Genomic DNA, 17,913 nt, shown 5'->3' on the forward strand with positions numbered 1-17,913 from the left:
TGCGCCCATAAAACATTCCTGCGTCCCAGTATCAAATAACCCGGTTTGGTCAATGCAGCCGCTTGAGACTGCGGTCATGTGAGTAAAGGCTTGTAGAGGGCCGGGTGTGGCTGGAAGAGGAGAAAAGATGTGTTTTCCTGAGCTGTCCTATGAACTGAGTGGAATTGCTCACCTGTGTGTTGTGTTGCTGGTTTTATACTCTTAGTAATGATTTTTTAGAATCTGACCAGTTTGTGGGACCGCCAGTTTAGTGCAATGGGAATATTTACTATGGATTGAGAGGGCACATGCTTACGCCTTCATTGTACCTTCTAAAGTTGAAGCGTGTTTTCTGTCCTAATAAGAATTCAGAGTAATAAGAAGGGTTATGTAGAGCCAGATGTTGAAAGGTACTGCATAGCACCAGCTTACAGTTCAGATTTCGATTTTCTTGGTGCTGATGTTGGTACCAGATCAATTAAAATGATTTTCTGTTTTCTCAGCTGCCACAACATCGCCTGTATCAACAGCGGGACAGTACAACAAACCAGCTAGCACAATGACAAAAGGCTTTAGTCAGCAAATAAAATGACAATTTTCCTCAAGCAAACACATAAGTGACAGTGCAGCCTTTGATGATGGTACTGTGCTGAACCTAGCTGTGAGAGTTTTATTTCAAATCAAACAGCTGATTTACTAATGTTTTTTTTTAATAAGCATACTATTATTTTCTAATAAATAATGAAATTTATTAAACCTGTCATTGACTAAGGAGACCCATATGAGGGTTAGGCTGAGAAAAACAACAGCTACCTCAAAAGCCCAGCCCTGCGAGGTTTGTACTCTGGTATGGGACTGTTCCTTGGAAACAGTGAGTTTCTGGTATTTCAGGAGTGTTTTGCACCTGTAGTACCCAAGAGGAGATCAGTTTCAAGGGTGGCTCTGTGGAAGGCAGAGGGATTTGTCCCTAGTAGGGATCAGGGCTTTGTTATCGGCCTCTTTTCATTGTAGGGTAATTTGGGGGGTGTCTGTGTAAAGCGATAACGTTCACTCCAACGCTCAGTCCATTTCCTCGTGTCTGATCTGATTCTGCTCTTTGGCAGCAGAGGATGCTGTGCAGCTGCTGAAGCTCTGCAAGTAAGATGGGAAGGAGACCTCTGAGCTGGGCTCTCGTATGCCATCAGCTGGAGGACAGGATCCCTGACGAGCCAGGAGACCTGAGCCACTGGAGACAGGAGTGAGGGAAGGAGTGTTCATTATTTGCAGGAGAGATCTGTGGCTGAGGGAGAAGGGCACTACCATCTTGGGGGCTGTGGTAAGTCTACTTAATTTGGCTGCACTAAGGAGCTCTTTCCACAGTTCTTTATCCAGGGCTGGCTGTAATAGCTCAGTTTCTTATTTAATTGCATCCACTGGATTTACCTAAACATTTTCATGATAACCAGTGTGCGTTTTGCACTTCCATGCTGCTTACTGTAGTAAAGCTCTGCTCTCTTAGTGGGTCTATTAGACATTACTGTAATGGAAAAAATAAATGCTGAGGCCAAAAGACATGTAAAATGCATTCATGCTGATGAGCATTTCATGATATTTTTTCTGTATTAGGTTGAGTGCAAACTTTGATAACAGCTGGTAATTCAGCTGGACGGGACCTCTGGAGGTCTCTAGTCCAACCCCAGGGGCTCACCATTCCCAGGCTGGATGTGGTTGTGCAGGGCCTTCCTTGTCCAGCTGCCTTTGGAAAACCTTTGGGGAAGGGGGGTTCATCATTGTGCCCGGGCTTCTGCCCCAGCACTGCACCACTCCCACTGGGAAGGATTTTTTTCTTGTGTCTAGCGAGAACTTCCTTTGCTGCAACCACATTGTCAGGTCAGCGTCTGGCTGCTGAATCTTAGAAGCACAACTTCTTTACAGTCGGGGATTTCTTGGGCTGGACGCTGGAGCGTGGTTAGGCTGCACTCTCTGGTGGAGGAGTGACAGTGTAAAATCGATGCTCCTACTGTTTCTGTGCTGAATCCTCTCACGTTAACTCCTGAGGACCTCCTCTATAACAGCAGTTTAAGGTTGAAACATCAGCCAAATGCCGTATACTTTCCTTTTGCAGCAGTAGGAAAGGTGCAGTTAGCAGACAAGGCATCAAGTATGACACCTTGCACAGCAGAGATTTTTTTGTAGCCCTGTTTATATGTGTGCAACCGAATTGTGATGGCTGGTAAAAATAGCGTTGTAGAGAGTAGCTCAAACTTCCTTTTAATGTATTTGAACCCAGTGTGCTTCACCACGTTATTTCAGCTTACCTCTCTCTACAGTACTGAGAATAGGAGCACACATTGATGTGTGTGAGATGCTCAACAACTCAACTGTGCTAAGAGGCAAGAAAACGACAGCTCACATTTTGATCTGCACTTTCAGTGCATAGTGTTGGTATGAAGGGTGGGGGCTTTCAGCTTGTGTGTGTGCTGTTGGACTTCTGTTTCTTTGGAAATACAAAATGAAGAGGAAAATGCACTCAGAGCTTAGATCAAAGCCAAAAGGAAAACCCGAAATTGGTTCTTGCATTTGCTTGAACAAGAATTGAATCTGAGGAAATGTACCTTACCCTTTTTTTAGTGGGATAGGTGAAATTCCAAGGTCTTCGCTTCCCTTTGAAATCTCCATGTCAATTTTTAAAGTCTGACTGAAAATTTAGATGGTGAGATGACTTTGAATATTGTATCACTTATCCATTTTCATACCTGTATATGTTGTGGTAGTGAAGGTCTTGTGGTGGATTTTGTTTTCGATGAGAGTGAAACCATTTAGATTTTCTTTGTAGCCAAAACCTCTACTGATGCAAATGAGTGTGATTCTAGAGAAGGTTGTAGGGCTACAGTGATTTCCAGAAGATCTGAAGAACTGGTCTCTTATCTACAGTTTTATGTAAGGTGACCTCCAATGAAGAAAAGAATACTACAAATTTTCTTTTGTTGTTGCTGTTTTACCTCTACTTTGAAAAGAGGCCTGAAGCTTCTCTGCTGCATGTATTTAGGTGCTGTCTACCTTGGTTTTCTTTTTTATGAGAATTTATGCACAAAGAGGGTATTAAAAGAACAAGAGACATTGCATGTTCTAAGGTAGTAAAGCATGATCAGGTCTGATTCAGACTGAGACAGGCACAATGCTTTCACTGAGGCTGTTTGATACTTTTGAGCACTGAATTAATGCAGTTGCTTATCAGAAAACTGGAGAAAAAGATTTGTTGAGGACAGAAAAATTCCCCATGAAGTTGGCATTTCTATTACTTCTAAAATTAAAAGAGCCAATCTCATCCAGCTTACTCTATCATACAAAGCCTTGATTGTGATGTCAAAGTGATGCTGAGGGCTTGTGAAGTTGGCCAAGTACTCTTGTTTAACAGGGGCCAGCTCAATGGTTTTGCATGACGGTATAATTGAATTAAGTTAGTATTTCAGTATGTGTCAGAGAGAGAAGTAAAAGCTTTGGGGACTGAGCTGAAACAGTAGGTGATGTGATGGCTGTAAGAGAAAGATGAAAACCTTTCCTTCTATATCTGTCATCCCAGTAATGTGTCTGGATGGCAGGTTCATAGGAATCCCCCTTTTTTTTCTTTTCTTTTTTTAATGCAGGATTGATTCTCCTGGGTATATGATGGAGGGAAAGAATAACTACAGAACAAGAAGCTGCTGTGCTGGAATGGCTTCAGCCTCCCTCCTGGAAGGTGAGAGAAATTAGGAAATGCCTTGAAAAGCCTTTCTTCCTCTAACGCTTGATCACCTTTACGAAGTTAGTAAAAGAGAAGAGAAAAAGTGAAATGTAGCATTGCCCAAAGAGAGTGAGTCCCCTGGAGTGGTTTGCACTAACAGTCAGTCCCTAAAATGCGCTGCATGCAACCTCCTCTGGAAATGTGCTGGTACTCCAGGTCAGGTACTACAATCTTCCCTGCGATGAGTGGTCTGTCCATTGTTTTCCTGCTTCCTCTGCACCCTTCCTTCAGCTCTGCCTTCAGATTTGCTGTTATGTAATAGCATCTTCATAAAACATCACAAATTTCCCAAAACCATAGCTATTGCCTATGTGGCTTCATCAAGGCTAAAAAGCCAAAGCACAACCTCTCTCCCAGGCTTCCAAAGAAAGGGAAAGAACGAGCAGAAGTGACCTGTTGAAGCTGATTCCCTATTTCTTTTCTTGTACCAAGATCCAGGTCAAATATACTATTTCCCTGCCCTAGTGTCATAATAATATTTTTTTCTTGCAGCCACTGTAGCTGTTTGTACAGACTAAATGTAGTGTTTGCTGTTATGAAAGTCCATCCAGAAGCCAAAATACACACCCTTCCGTCTTCCCTGGAATAATCAGTACGTTGTTTATGGTTAAGCTAACGGACCAGCTGAGTTAGTTCCCAAGTCTCAAGATACTTGTGTCTGCAGCTATTTCTGAGTAACAGACATACACGGTGATAGTGTGGTTGAAGCTGCTCTACTCTCTGGGCGGCTCTATAGAGCTCCAGAGATTTTATAGTCTTTGAAATGCTCCTGTGTAACTGCAGAACTGAACTTTGAAGTTGTAGATCTAAAATCATGAGCTTATGCTCCATTAAGTTCAGTAATGCCCATCAAGAGGCCTTGATTCTAAGGGTGTCAGGAATGTTATACACATCTTATCATGGTGTAAAATAAGATCTTTCCCACCTCACAAGAAGGAGATGCTAACATTTTTCGCTGTGGCTGTGGTAACCTCAGCAACTTGGGTTAAAAGAGCTGCAGTGCTGTCTTAGTATCTTGCATGTCCATAATCTTTCCTGGTGTGAGGCATGGTGGCAGGATGAAAGCTATGTCATTAGGTTCTAGTTAGTCTTTAATCAACTGGAATAAATCATATTCACACCAGTAACTTTAATTGTTCACATTTGTTTTGCACAGCTTGCTGTGGTTTTGGAGATTTTTAAATCGGAGAATCTCACAATCTGCACTTGCTGATCAGACTTCTGTAAGGCACACATAAGTGAACACATAAGTTACCTTATTGCAGTCTACAACTACCTGAAGGGAGGTTGTAGTGGAGTGGGAGTCGGCCTCTTCTCCCGGGCAACTAGCAATAGGACAAGAAGACACAGCCTCAAGCTTTGCCAGGGGAGGTTCAGGTTGGACATTAGGAAGAATTTCTTCTCAGAAAGGGTCATTAGCCATTGGAAGGGGCTGCCCAGGGAGGTGGTGGAGTCACCATCTCTGGATGTGTTTAAGAAAAGACTGGACATGGCACTTAGTGCCATGGTCTAGTTGCCATGGTGGTGTCAGGGCAACAGTTGGACTCGATGATCCCAGAGGGCTCTTCTAACCTGGTTGATTCTGTGATTCTGTGATCATATGGTATTCAGCAGTTTTTTTAGTAGTTGCAGTTATTGAAGTAGAAATCTTAGGGAAGTAGCAGCTGCATCGATGCCACTGCCCAAGAGAGCATTAGCAGGAAGACTCGTGGCAGGGAGGGTTGCAATGCATACATGGAGAATCAACAGAGAGCTTTAGGATGGGAAAGCAGTTTCCACAGAAAAAGGTGCTATGCTCACCCTCGCTGACAAGGAAGTTGACCAGTGTAAGAATCAAGAGACAGGACACAAAAGGGGTGTTGTGGTCATTTAGAAGCTCGCAGTTCGGGACTCATGATGATTCTGTCACATTTTACCCTGGCACTGAGGGGCTGGTTTACCATCTGATGGAACCGTAGCCTTAATGCACCATCTTAATCTTACTCTTACACTGTACTGCAAGGGTAAAGTCAGGCACGAGTTTTATGAAAAAGAAGATAAACTGTTTTCCTGCATTGCCTGCAGAAATCTAATGATAAGGCCTGCTTATTATATTAATTACTGTCAAGTAAGAGATAATCTTTCCTCATGATGTTAGTTCATAGAAGTTATAACTACGGTTTTTGCAATGACCATTATTCAATGGCCAGATCTAATTATCAGACCTGATTTTCTCCATTGGTTTAAATCTAATCTAGTCATTCTTCTCCCGCAGGGTGGGTATGAAATGCAGAACAGAGCAGGGTAGAATGAGGTCTGTTACCTCGGCATAGAAACCTGGTTGGATTGTAAGGTTATTCATCAGTATTTCTGGTGTTTTCAAAACAATTATAATTCTCTGTGATCCAAAGGCACTTTCTGGTGCAATCGGCACCCCACATGCGTGGCCCTGAGTGTCAGGGAGGGCTGTGCCTTTGAAGTTACATATGTACAAATGATCAGACTGGTTCAGACCAAGCATCTGCCTGCTCCCTGTCTCCAGCAATGGCCCCAAGCTTACTGTCTAATGGTTTGGCAGGAGCTTAGCATGTGAAAGGGTGCTTTGTGGGAAGCAGCTGATACAAGCTCAGGGAAGCCCTGCCTAGCTCACACCTACCCAGGCCAGCAGGTGAGGAAGCACACATGCTCTATGGGAACAGCAGTGTGGCTGCAAGAAGAGATGATGGGAGAGCAGGTGGGAGATCCTCTCGGAGCAGAATTGCGAGAAACGCAGCAAGAGGATCTGGTTCTTGTACAAGTGCTTCTAGTGCACAAGGAGGAGTGGGCCAGTGGAACTTGCCATGTCCCCCAGGGCAGGAATGGTGCTGAAAGGACAGGTTCAGCCCTTGTAATGTGCACAAGAACAGATTGGTAGTGTTGTACCAAGTACAAACTGAGCTGACAGACTAAAAGCAAACCAAACCCCAAAACAGACCCCAAGGAAGCAGAAGAATGAGGCATGATACTTCTCCTGGCTGCTCTCCTAGCCTATGTGTTTTTTCACTTTAGGGATTTCCTAAACCTGGTGTGGTTTATCTAATTAGTGATTATCAATAGATCTCTCTTCTAAATGCTCAATAAGTCTCCTTGGAGAATTTTCTGCAGCTAGAAAATCCTCCAGCAAGGAGCTCTGTAACCTGTAGGGCTTGTCTAGAACCCAGCTTCTGTTAGCTTCATTGATGGCTCCTGGTTCTTGAATATCTGAAGAGACAGTAAAGAGTTGTTCCTATCCATGCCATCAAGCCTCCCAAATGTGTCTCTTTGCCAGGGTGGAGAATCCTAGCCCACTAGCTCCTTGTATGGTGACCACTGTCACCATGTGCAAGGTATGTGTCAGGAGCACATTGCTTACCCATGAAATGCACGTGTTTTTTAAGTGAAACACTGCAGAGATTCATTGACAGGTTACTGGATTTCTAAATTAACCCACTGGCTTGAGCAATTTTTTCTTCTCTCAGAACTCTGAGAAACAAAGAACAATGTTTTGTCACTGCCTGTTCTTGTGTCTGGTTTGAAAAAGAGCACCTTAAAAGACCAGTCAATAAATGTCTTGGCAGCACTCTGATTTTAGTCTTGCCTAAGAGGAGTCACCATCTGTTGAATCACAACTTTCACTTCCTTTGTTGCCTGAGTTTCTTAATCTTTCATCTCACATTGGTCTAGCTCTGTGGACAGGGCAATGCCATCAAAGCAGAAATAATCACACTGGAGATGAGGCTGGGGACTGCAGAGGCGAGTCTATGAGCAGGGACTCTGGGAACTGGGAGCAGTGGAGGAGCCCCCGTGCAGATGAATGTAGGTGGTGTGCTTTGAGGGAGAGCTGACAGCAAGGACAGAGGACAGAAGCTTCTGGGGGCAGTTTGTGGCAGTTAGGTTGGAAACCACTAATGTTTTTTAAAAGTTAGTTTTCTCAAGCGGGCTGAACTACTCCAGGGGAGTCCTGTTGGGTACGATGTGGCGTGCAAGAACTAAAATGGATTTGAGGAGCAGGCCAGCGTATTGAAAGCCACAGAGTCAATTTCTTACTGATACTGGTGTCTGCCAAGAACTTAGTCTGTACGACTTCTTACCAGAGATCTCAAAAATGCTGATAAGGTGTAGGATGTTGTAGGGCAGCTGCACCACCTCAGCATCAGACTTCCTTTTTTGTCTATTTATATAACTTGGCCTTCTTGCCAGAGCATGCCTCGTCATGAGTTCTGAGGGATTTCATTGTCTTTTCAGCTTTTAAATGAAACAGAGTGTCCCAAACAATACTGGATCTCAGCACTGCATTATCTTCCCCTTCTGAGTACTTCTTCAGTTTCATTGTTTTTCAGTGGAATAAAACCCAGAGCCCTGTCCCAATGCCTTCCTTCCCCTGTTCTTCAAAACTGCCTTGGAAGTCCCTGGCTAGACTATCACATGCTCATCACTGGTTTTCCCCAAGGGCCCTGTTTTTTGTGGAAACACAAGTCCTTAGGGTTGTTGTCCTGAGTCTACTTTTCACAAGAGAGCTATCTTCTACTCCTGCTTACAGAAAACTCCTGCAAATTTTCCTCTCCCACAAGTTTCAAACTTTTCCAGACTTCCTCATTCTCCATTAGTGTGAGATACTGACCAGTCACAGCAGCACTGTGTCTGCTTCCTGGAGAAATGGAATTTCTCCCTCTAAATTTCTTAGTAAGAGGCCTTTGATATATTTGATTGACTTTTGCAGTGCTGAGGTCTTTGGATCTTGAAAAATGGCTGAGCTAGGATGTTTTCCAGCACTTCCTGGAAGTACTGGGAGGTGAACTCTTAACAGCTGTCATTCAGTAGCTTGAGCAGTTTCTTTGTTTAAAGTACAAAACCGTGGGCTTATTCTGCAAGGGAGACCTACTAGATCTCTGGAGGCTTTGATTATTGTTTAGTAAGTTCAGAAACTGTTGAGATTCAATGTATTTTTTTTTTTCTGAAAGTTTTCCCTGTAATTTGTGGGTATAATGATGGCAAAAGATAAAATGTATGTTCTTTGCTTTGTCTCTGTATCTCCTTCTGTACTTCTAAATCCAGTCCCCACCCCACCAGAGGGTGATGAGACATAAAGTGGTGATAGTGGTTCTACTGCTGATGACCTGGTGTTCAGCATATGGTCTGTGGGTGGTTAGGGACGGCGTTATTCTATCACAAGACTAGAAGTCAGAGTGGCTATTGAAATTACCAGGCAGCAGGCTTAAATCAAGCAAAGGCAAGTTCTTTTTACATAGCACAGTAGAAATAAACTATGAGACTGATGGGTGCAGGGTGTTACAGAGACCAGGAGTATAAATGGGCTCAAAAAAAGGAACTGAATAAAATCATAGAGAGGCTTTCAAAAGCACAGATGCAAAAACAGCCTCTGGCTCTGGCTGTCCCTGAACAGCAAATTACCAGATCTCACTAGGGTATATTAGAGGAAGAGTCAGTCTTGCCCTGTTTTTTGTACACTTTCCCAAAGTACCCATTATTGGCCACTGTCAGAGGAAGGAGCCTGGCTTTTTATAGATTTGGTCTGATTCACTGTGGCTGTCCTTGTGTTACATCAGTGAAACAGGAGCAGGATTCAGGGCCAAGTACACATTTTCTAGTGTGCAGGAAAAAAAGTAGAAGCTGTGTCCTCAGCCACACCACAACCTGTTCTCACTTTGCTAGTATGCAAAGTTAATGAGCATAAACACATCTACTTAACCTAAACACAATCCCTAGACTGAGAGCAGGAGTGCATTAGATCCTGATATGGTTTGAGAAGAAAAAATTAAAACAACATCAAGTTACTCTTAATTCTGCTGTGGTCTTATTTGGTTAGCTCACAAATATTGAGGAACAGCAAGAAAAATGCAGGCTTCCAGTGTAGTCCAATGCCAAGAATGTAATCCACAGTTTGTCCTTAATCCCGTGAGGATCATCTCAAATGTTTCTAGTGCTTTTGGCAGGAATATTAAATTACAAAATCTAGGATACTTACCCAAAACAGAAAAAAGAAGGCTCACAGTAAAAGCAGTGCCCCTGCTCTATGCTTCTGCAGGAGCAAGACTGGATGTCAATATGGACAATTACTTTGAAAAAACAAATTAAAACAGCAACTTCTCCTAAGTGTTTTGCAGCGATCCATTCCAATTAGTTCCCAGTACTAAAATATGAACTGTCCAGTGCCTGATGACAATTCAAGGAAGTAAGTGAAGGTGACTGTCTTGTCGGTATATTGAGCTTTTTCTTGTATGGAGCTAAAGTACTTCTCTGTCTCATTTCCAACTAAGGCTGGGACCTGAGCTCCAGAGCCTGACTTCTGTTTTGTCTGTTTTGTTCACCATCTCTGGAGGTGTTTAAGAAAAGACTGGACATGGCACTTAGTGCCATGGTTTAGTTGACAGGGTGGTGTCAGGGCAATGGTTGGACTCGATGATCCCTGAGGTCTCTTCCAACCTGGTTGATTCTCTGATTCTGTGTGTCAGAAGGAACTTGCAGAACACAGTGAGGTTGCTTCAGATTCTCTCTGAGACAAGGCTGAAGTTCAAAGATTGCCGTTTTTGTTGAATTTACCATAAGAAGGTACTTACACCTTTGTAAAAGAAATCCTTGACTATACAAAGAGTTCCAAGGAGAGAGAGTTGGAGAACTGTAAGGTCTTGTTGTATGTATGTCAAGCCTCCTTTGAAAATTATGTGCAAATCAATACTTGCTTTATTTGTCAAGGTGAAAGTCCTGTTTGTCTTTAGAGAGTGAGTCTTTAGCCATTTCTGATTGAATTGTTAGACTAGGGTACTTTGGGTATAAGCTCTCCAGTAGAGAAAAGGACAAATTACAAACTGTTTATTTAGTTGATATTGGAAAATTTTCATCTTACATCAGACATGTTGACTTTGATGCATTTTCCTTCTTCCTCTCTTTTCCTGCCCTGTCCCCCACATGACTGCTTTTCCAGGGTCTGCAGAGGAGTGTCTGACATTCTTATCCCTTCTAGGCAATACTCCGGTTGCTTCTGCAAGAGATAGAAACACCAATGATTTATTCAGTAATACATTTGAATTTTCTCACTGTATTTGTATTCTCTTCCTCATGTTTTATTGAAGAACTGTCCTTAAGATCAGCTAGAGATTTAATTTAGAAATTCCAGCCGTACCTTACCCAAAATACACGTTGTACAGAATACGAAGGGTTACATAGATGTCCCTTTATTGGCTATTGTTTAAACATAAGAAGAGTCTGAGCTTCAGTCTCTGGATTTTTTCAGTGCCTACCCCATTTGGTTCCATTGACACTGTGATGATGCAAACAAAAAATAATGTAGTTACACAGAGCTGCGAACAGTATTTTATTGCCACGCTGTTTAGCACCGATGCCAAAAAGTCTTCATGGATGGTGCTGTATTTTGCTGGTGTGTCCCACTCAACGAGTGTCCTAACTCAGGCACAAACATCACAGGATCAGTCTCTTTTCTGTCAAGAATGGGGTGGCTGATAAATACTTTTCTCCTTCATATCAGACAGTTGTGGTGGCAGGAAAGGGTGGAGAGGAGAAAGCGTTGACCTCAGAGCTGCTTTCATGCTTATCTTTCTTGCCTTTTCTTGGCCTGGGAGATATTTATGTCTGCCAGCTGGGACTCACCCGTGGCTGCATGTCTTACCTGGCAGAGCCGATTGACTTTTTAGGATGCTTAAAAACCCACATATGCTGTTCCATTTGCACCAGACGTGTTCGAAGCCACATCCTGTATCACATACGCAACTGCAGCCACAAATAGAAGATAGGACGTATTTTCCACTTGTTACTCAAGTTTTGATAAATCTAAGTGTGAGACAGCATCCAGCTTGTTATCTTGATTCTTTTTGCAGCTCTCTTCGGATGAAAGGGTTTGAAAGAACACCGAAACTAGAGGTTAAGTGACAGAGAGATCAAATACATGGAGGAGCAATGCACACTCTGCCTCTTTCTTGTGAAAAAGGTAGATAGAGGTTCTGGAAAGCTTTGGAGGCACAAGGCTTGTTAAACCCACCACATGTTTTTCAGAGGAAGCCAGACACGTATTCAGGGAAATGTCGCTGGCAATATTAAAGTTGCTTAAAAAAATAACAGCACTGCTTTCCAAACATAAGCTCCTCTTACTTTTAGTTATAAATCACTAGTTACTTTCATCAGAGGAAACTGTAAATTTTTCTTGTTAACTCTATACCTAATGACATAATTTTTTTTTCTGTTGAAGATCGACTTGACCTTTTGTTAAAACTATACCACAGGGTAGCTAGTTGGAGCATTAAGGAGAAGTGGCAAAGCAGTAGCATTGGCAGAGAGAAGAAAATTGAGGCTTCCCACTTGTTAGTGTCCAAAATGTATGTGACTGAGTGACAGCCTAGTCAGCTAATTCCATACAGCAGTTATTTTGCTTGGTGACCTCGATTTTCAAAGCCTTGGATGCTTAACTTGAAGTATATGAAAGCAAGTTATGTACATTTGCTGAAAAAGCATAGCTTGTCCCTCTGTACTCAGCACTGGTGAGGCCACACCTTGAATCCTGTGTCCAGTTCTGGGTCCCGCACTTCAAGGAAGATGTTGAGGTGTTGGAGCGAGTCCAGAGAAGGACCTCCAAGCTGGTGAAGGGTCTGGAGGGTCTGACCTACGAGGAACGGCTGAGGGAGCTGGGGGGTGTTTAGCCTGGAGAAGAGGAGGCTCAGAGGTGACCTTATTGCAGTCTACAACTACCTGAAGGGAGGTTGTAGTGAAGTGGGAGTCGGCCTCTTCTCCCAGGCAACTAGCGATAGGACAAGAGGACACAGCCTTAAGTTTCACCAGGGGAGGTTCAGGTTGGACATTAGGAAGAATTTCTTTTCAGAAAGAGTCATTAGCCATTGGAAGGGGCTGCCCAGGGAGGTGGTGGAGTCACCATCTCTGGATGTGTTTAAGAAAAGACTGGACATGGCACTTAGTGCCGTGGTCTAGTTGACATGGTGGTGTCAGGGCAACGGTTGGACTCGATGATCCCAGAGGGCTCTTCCAACCTGGTTGATTCTGTGATTCTGGGATCTGGGAGATTTGCTGTGTGTTGGGCCCTATTAAAACAGCTTCATTTCCTGTTGGCAGACCATGCCCCTTTAAAGAAACATTGCCAACCAGAAATGCTGGCCACAAGGTCTTAGACAGAATTTGTTCACTTCTTGAGCCTCATCTTGAAGGATGCTGAGGACCTGCAGCCCTGGTTCTTACTGCTGAGAGCTACTTCCCCTTGGGCCTTCTGAAAAGTGGTGTAATGTGCTTCAAGCCAAGTATCCAAAAATGACTGTGTGAGTCATTAGTAGTGAGCACTTGGGGCTCAGCCACTCTTCCTGTTCTGCATTTATGCAGTGTGTAATATTATAGAGGTCTGGATATGAGTGTCTTACAAGCTATGCAGTACACTAGAAATTAATAATAGTCATAACTAAGAGATATAGTTTGGCTGCTTCTGATCTCATCAGAGCCACGTTTCAACATTTCTACATCTTGAATGTAGAAATCTAGAGTCTCTAGGCCTCACCCTTCATTACTCCAGCAGCATGCCATCCATTGCAGTAGTTGTTCTGTTCTATACACAGCAGTTCCCTGTGAAGTAAAATAAAAACAATGAGAAGAAAAAAAAGATACTTGATGCAGTGCCTGATGTTTTGTTTGCTCAAATGGCGTTTACAGCTCTGCAGTGTGCAATTGGACATGAGGCCTCCCACTGCCACGTCCTATGCAAACGTGCTGGGAGGTACAATCTTTTCCACATAATTCTCTTAAAATGATATTGCCTGTTAAGTAAAATTTTTACTTAGACACTGAGATTATCAGCAAAGCATAAGGAAAGATTAGGAGATGCAATGTTGCCCAAGCCATCCGTTCGAAGATGACTCAAAGTCACAAAATTTGTTTAAAATACATAGTAACTTGGAGTTCTTCTCTATTTGCTGTCTTGCCCAGGGGTTCAGATTTTTCAGCTTTAGATCTTTAACCAGGCTGATGAAAGACTGCTTTTATCAAGGGACTTGAAGGTCATGTGTCGTCATGTGATTGCACGAGTTAGCCTTCAGAAAGAAACACCAGATATTACATTATTTAGTGACATGGAGTATCATTGTTGTCCTTTTAAGTTGCTTTTCAGCACCAAGGAAGGATGGTATTTCTAGTAATTCTTCCTAAGAATCTGAATAGACCCTCTTGTTGCTGTATTCTCAAGGAACGATAGTGAGTCTTCTTTATAGCCATAGGGAGATCACATTTTGCAGCATGTGGGGGTAAAACATTTCTTAGAGCAGCGTGCTTGTGTGCGAATGAATGCTTCCTTAATGGAACACCCACATTTCTTTGGGGAGATAGATGTGTGTCAAAGCAGGGCTTGCAAAATACCAGCCATGATTCAGGCACTCTTGTGACACTGGAAAAATAAAAGTGAATGTTGCTGAGAACCATAAAGAACTACAGTACGTAACCATCCTCTTTTTAATCTAATCTTGATGGCTCACCCTCTGTGAGCAGCAACATTCATAACATTAAAAATGGAGTGTGAGGGAATCGATTCCAGAATATCTTTGGTGCCCTCAGTGTAGCCTAAAAACTACACATTCCTAAATGGTGAAATGCAGAACCTCTGTCAGCCTCTTGTCTCCACTGGGCCTCGCAGAGGGAAGTGGCAGCTAGCACGGGTGGACCTCACAGCAGGTCTACAACCTGTCGTGCCAGTGGCTGCATACTCAAAAGCGCTGAAGTTCTGGGTTCAAGGTTGGGACCTGGAGGCATGTGAGCCTTACTTATATAGGGAAGGAGTATCATGGCTGTATCTGCACTTTATTTCCATTCCCCAGTGTGCAGGTTAAACCAAATCAGATGAGATTAGATTAATTAGACTAACATACCTTAACTTATTTCTCCTTACTGAAGTGAAATTTTTGTGCCTACATTATCTGTCACTTCTTATCGTTGCCCAGAAGATATAAGATACATTTATACACCAGGAAGTGGCATGTGATGAACTTATGTTGGCACTCAGCTAAAATAACAGTGAAGACAGAGCAATTCCAGATAGAACATGGGGTAAGCCTCTTCTGTTCAACTATGGTCTTGTCTGTACTTTAACTACTGCAGCCAGCCCAAATTACACTGGCCTGATGGCTGTCTTCACCTGAGTTAAGATCCCCCTTGGTTCTAGGGTTTGGGTGTGGGGTTTTGGTTTGGTTTTTTTTTTTAAGGGTATGTTAGAAAGTCTAAATTGCTTTAATTCCTTATGGACAAAAGGAAATAAATAGTGATTAGAAAAGCAGCTAACAAGACAGAGAAGGCTGCAGTTTTATGGATGGGGAGACTTGAAATCAGGGTGATACAACTTTGCTGAGGTCATATCAGAGTCCCCAGCAAAGCAGGGATTAGAATGGAAGATCTCCTGGCCACTTTTGACAGTTTATTCATGCCTACATGTTTGTATAAGTCAGGAAAAAATGTGTGTGAGAGAGAGGAGGCTGTATTTTTCTTGAGCCTGTGTGACTATTTCACAACCAGTCTGTGGCTATGTCTGCAAGCTTTCACACACGTAGGGCTCAGTTCTCTCTTCTGGTAAGCAGAATTCAGGTCCAAGCCTGAGGACGTATACACTCCTAGACATATCCTCAGCTTGGACCATTCATTGATATGTAATGCTAGATCACATCAGGAATCTGAAATGATGTGGGGACGTTACTGACTTCTGAGTCCATGTGGCATAATCTGTAATGGGAAGAGTAAGCAACAGGGAGCCATGGTATTTCTAATGCCAGCAGAAACCAGCCTGTGTCCCAGGTACATATTCCACAAGTGCCAAGTGAGTTGCTTAGATGTGCAAATTGGACTGACAGTTCTGGCCCTAGTAATCATTCGGGTGATGTGTTTATTATTTTTCTAGCCGTTCAGGGAGCAAGCATTATTATCAGAGAAATTCTGGAGTATCTTGCTGTTTTCTTCTCTTAGTTCAGTCTTATTCTTCTAACACATCTTCAGTTCGTGCACATTTGCCTCTTCTTTATCATCTTTTTCTTCCTTTCCTGTACCTCTTCCTATCACTATCTTTTTCCTCCAGCTAACCTCAGTTCTCTCTGTTCTTTCTACTCTCCTATCAGATCAGTTTTCTCACTAATACCAACATACTAGGGTTAGTGTATATGTACTGCATATATATGATCATAGCATAATAAATGGCAATAGGTGAAACAATATGGTATGATAGAGAAACTGTGTAGAACCATACATTTATTTTTGTTACATGTGTTTTTATTATAATACTGTGAGGTCTCAAGTAGAAAACTACTTTAACCCAGACATGTTGAACTCACCTAGTTGTCCTTCTCCTAGCTCTGCCGTTATTCAGTTCTTATTGACCCAGACAGCCGGGGAAGTGCCTAGATCTGAAGGAAACATCATTAAATATTTTCACCAGCAGTCTGGCTGACATAGTGCAGCATGTGCATAACCACAATTAATGAAATTACACAAAAGCAGGCTTTCCCAAGCAGAGTTAGGCTTTAAGTATAACAGTTTTAATGCCTTCTATCTCTGTTAATTTCACCTTGTCATGATCTTTTCCAGATGATCACCACATGCACTCTAATTGGAAAAGTCTTCTGAGCAGGTGAAGAGAATTGTTTTATCTGCATTTTCCAGGAAAAATCCTATGTCAGAGTCTCTCTTAAATAATGTAGGACTGAAAAACCGAGAGGAAGATGATCAAGACAGTTGCATCAGTTTGACTCAATCAATTTACTTTAATCAGTGCAGGTACCTTTTGTGGGCCCTTTCCTAAGTCATAAGCAGCTGAAGCTGATTCAGTCTATTATCTGTTCATTCAATTTCAGATTGTCAGTCTACATAGGCAGCTACTTTAGCTAAATCAGTACAACCAAGTCAGAGCCAAATGTTTGGGTAGACCCAAATCTTGGCCAGCTGTCCACATCCATGGAGCATGAGGATCATTGCTGACACTCTGAAGGTGAAGAAATGAGCAGCTATCATAAAGAATTCATCCTTTCCCATTCATGCCATGAGGACAGTTACATTGATCGGAATGGAAAGAATGCCAGAAAAAAACAATAATGGGTTGGAACAACTGTGCAAAGACAGATCTCCTCAGTCATTTGCTTTGGGAACAGCTTGCTGCCTACAGGTAAGTTTTTCATTTTTGCAGGACCAGTGCTGTGTTTGGTACTTTTAATAAGACTTCAAATGTTACAGTTAGAGGAGATGTGTTTGCGTCACTGATTCAGGAGCTGGGAATCTTCCTGACTTAGTGTCTACTGTAGAATGTCTACTATTATCGTGAAATATTTCATAATGGCAAAGTGTCTTTGGGAACATTGTGTGGATAAAACGATTTATGGGTGCTTACGTTTCATTGACTAGAAATGTTCTGAGTGGTATTACAGGACACCGTGGGAATAACTTCTGTAGCTGGAAGGGACCTTGTGGAAAATTCCCATGACTGCTAACCTTAATGAAGCTTTGTAAGCAACAACGAGAAATAGAACAGCAAAATAATAATAATAAAAAAACCTAAGAAAGATACAGCTCTAGAGGATTTTCTTATGTGATACTTAACCCTATTTCTCAACCTTGCATGTGATAATTCTGTTTGAACACTAAAAGCCTTATTTTCAGGCAGCCCTCTATTTGCACATTAACTCAGAAAAGGACATTTGCTCCCACAGTTTTAAAACAAAGCCTACAAAGCAGAGGAAATAGATGCTTATGAAATCAATAGGAAATTTTAGCTGGTAAGAAAAACAAGAGCATGATACCGTAATATGCTGCTTTTTTCTTCAGGAAAAAGTGTTTATAGAGGGCCGTGGCAACCCAAGTTTTCTACTCACCGACTCACAGAAGTGCTAGTCTGTACAAGCCTTGCTGGTTGCAAATTTTCAAATAATGTTTCAGTGAAAATCACCTTCCAGGTGAAAGGGAATTAAATGAATTGCCAGTTCTTGAAGCATTAATTAATAAAAGACTGGAAGAACTCCAAATGCTTTTTGGCAATGAGGCCTTGTCTTCTTCACTAGGAGGAAGTTGTGGAGGCAGTACTTGCATACTTGTGCATACGTGGATCTATCTTACGTCAAGGTGACTATGGCTACATCTACGTTAGTGAGTAGCACAGTGCAATAGGAATTGATTTGTGGAGCCAA

The 17,913-nt window shown here is 42.4% G+C and overlaps 1 long non-coding RNA gene across 1 annotated transcript; it reads left to right on the plus strand.

Annotated features, from left to right (window-relative positions):
• Positions 1 to 1,195: 1,195 nt before the first annotated feature.
• On the plus strand, positions 1,196 to 16,366 carry LOC137673058 (uncharacterized). The gene is made up of 3 exons (XR_011049693.1): positions 1,196 to 1,294; positions 3,606 to 3,697; positions 16,325 to 16,366. It is a non-coding gene; the product is annotated as an uncharacterized lncRNA (long non-coding RNA).
• The last annotated feature ends 1,547 nt before the right edge of the window (positions 16,367 to 17,913 follow it).

This window comes from Nyctibius grandis, chromosome 23, assembly GCF_013368605.1.
Source record: "Nyctibius grandis isolate bNycGra1 chromosome 23, bNycGra1.pri, whole genome shotgun sequence".
NCBI classification, from domain to species: Eukaryota; Metazoa; Chordata; class Aves; order Nyctibiiformes; family Nyctibiidae; genus Nyctibius; species Nyctibius grandis.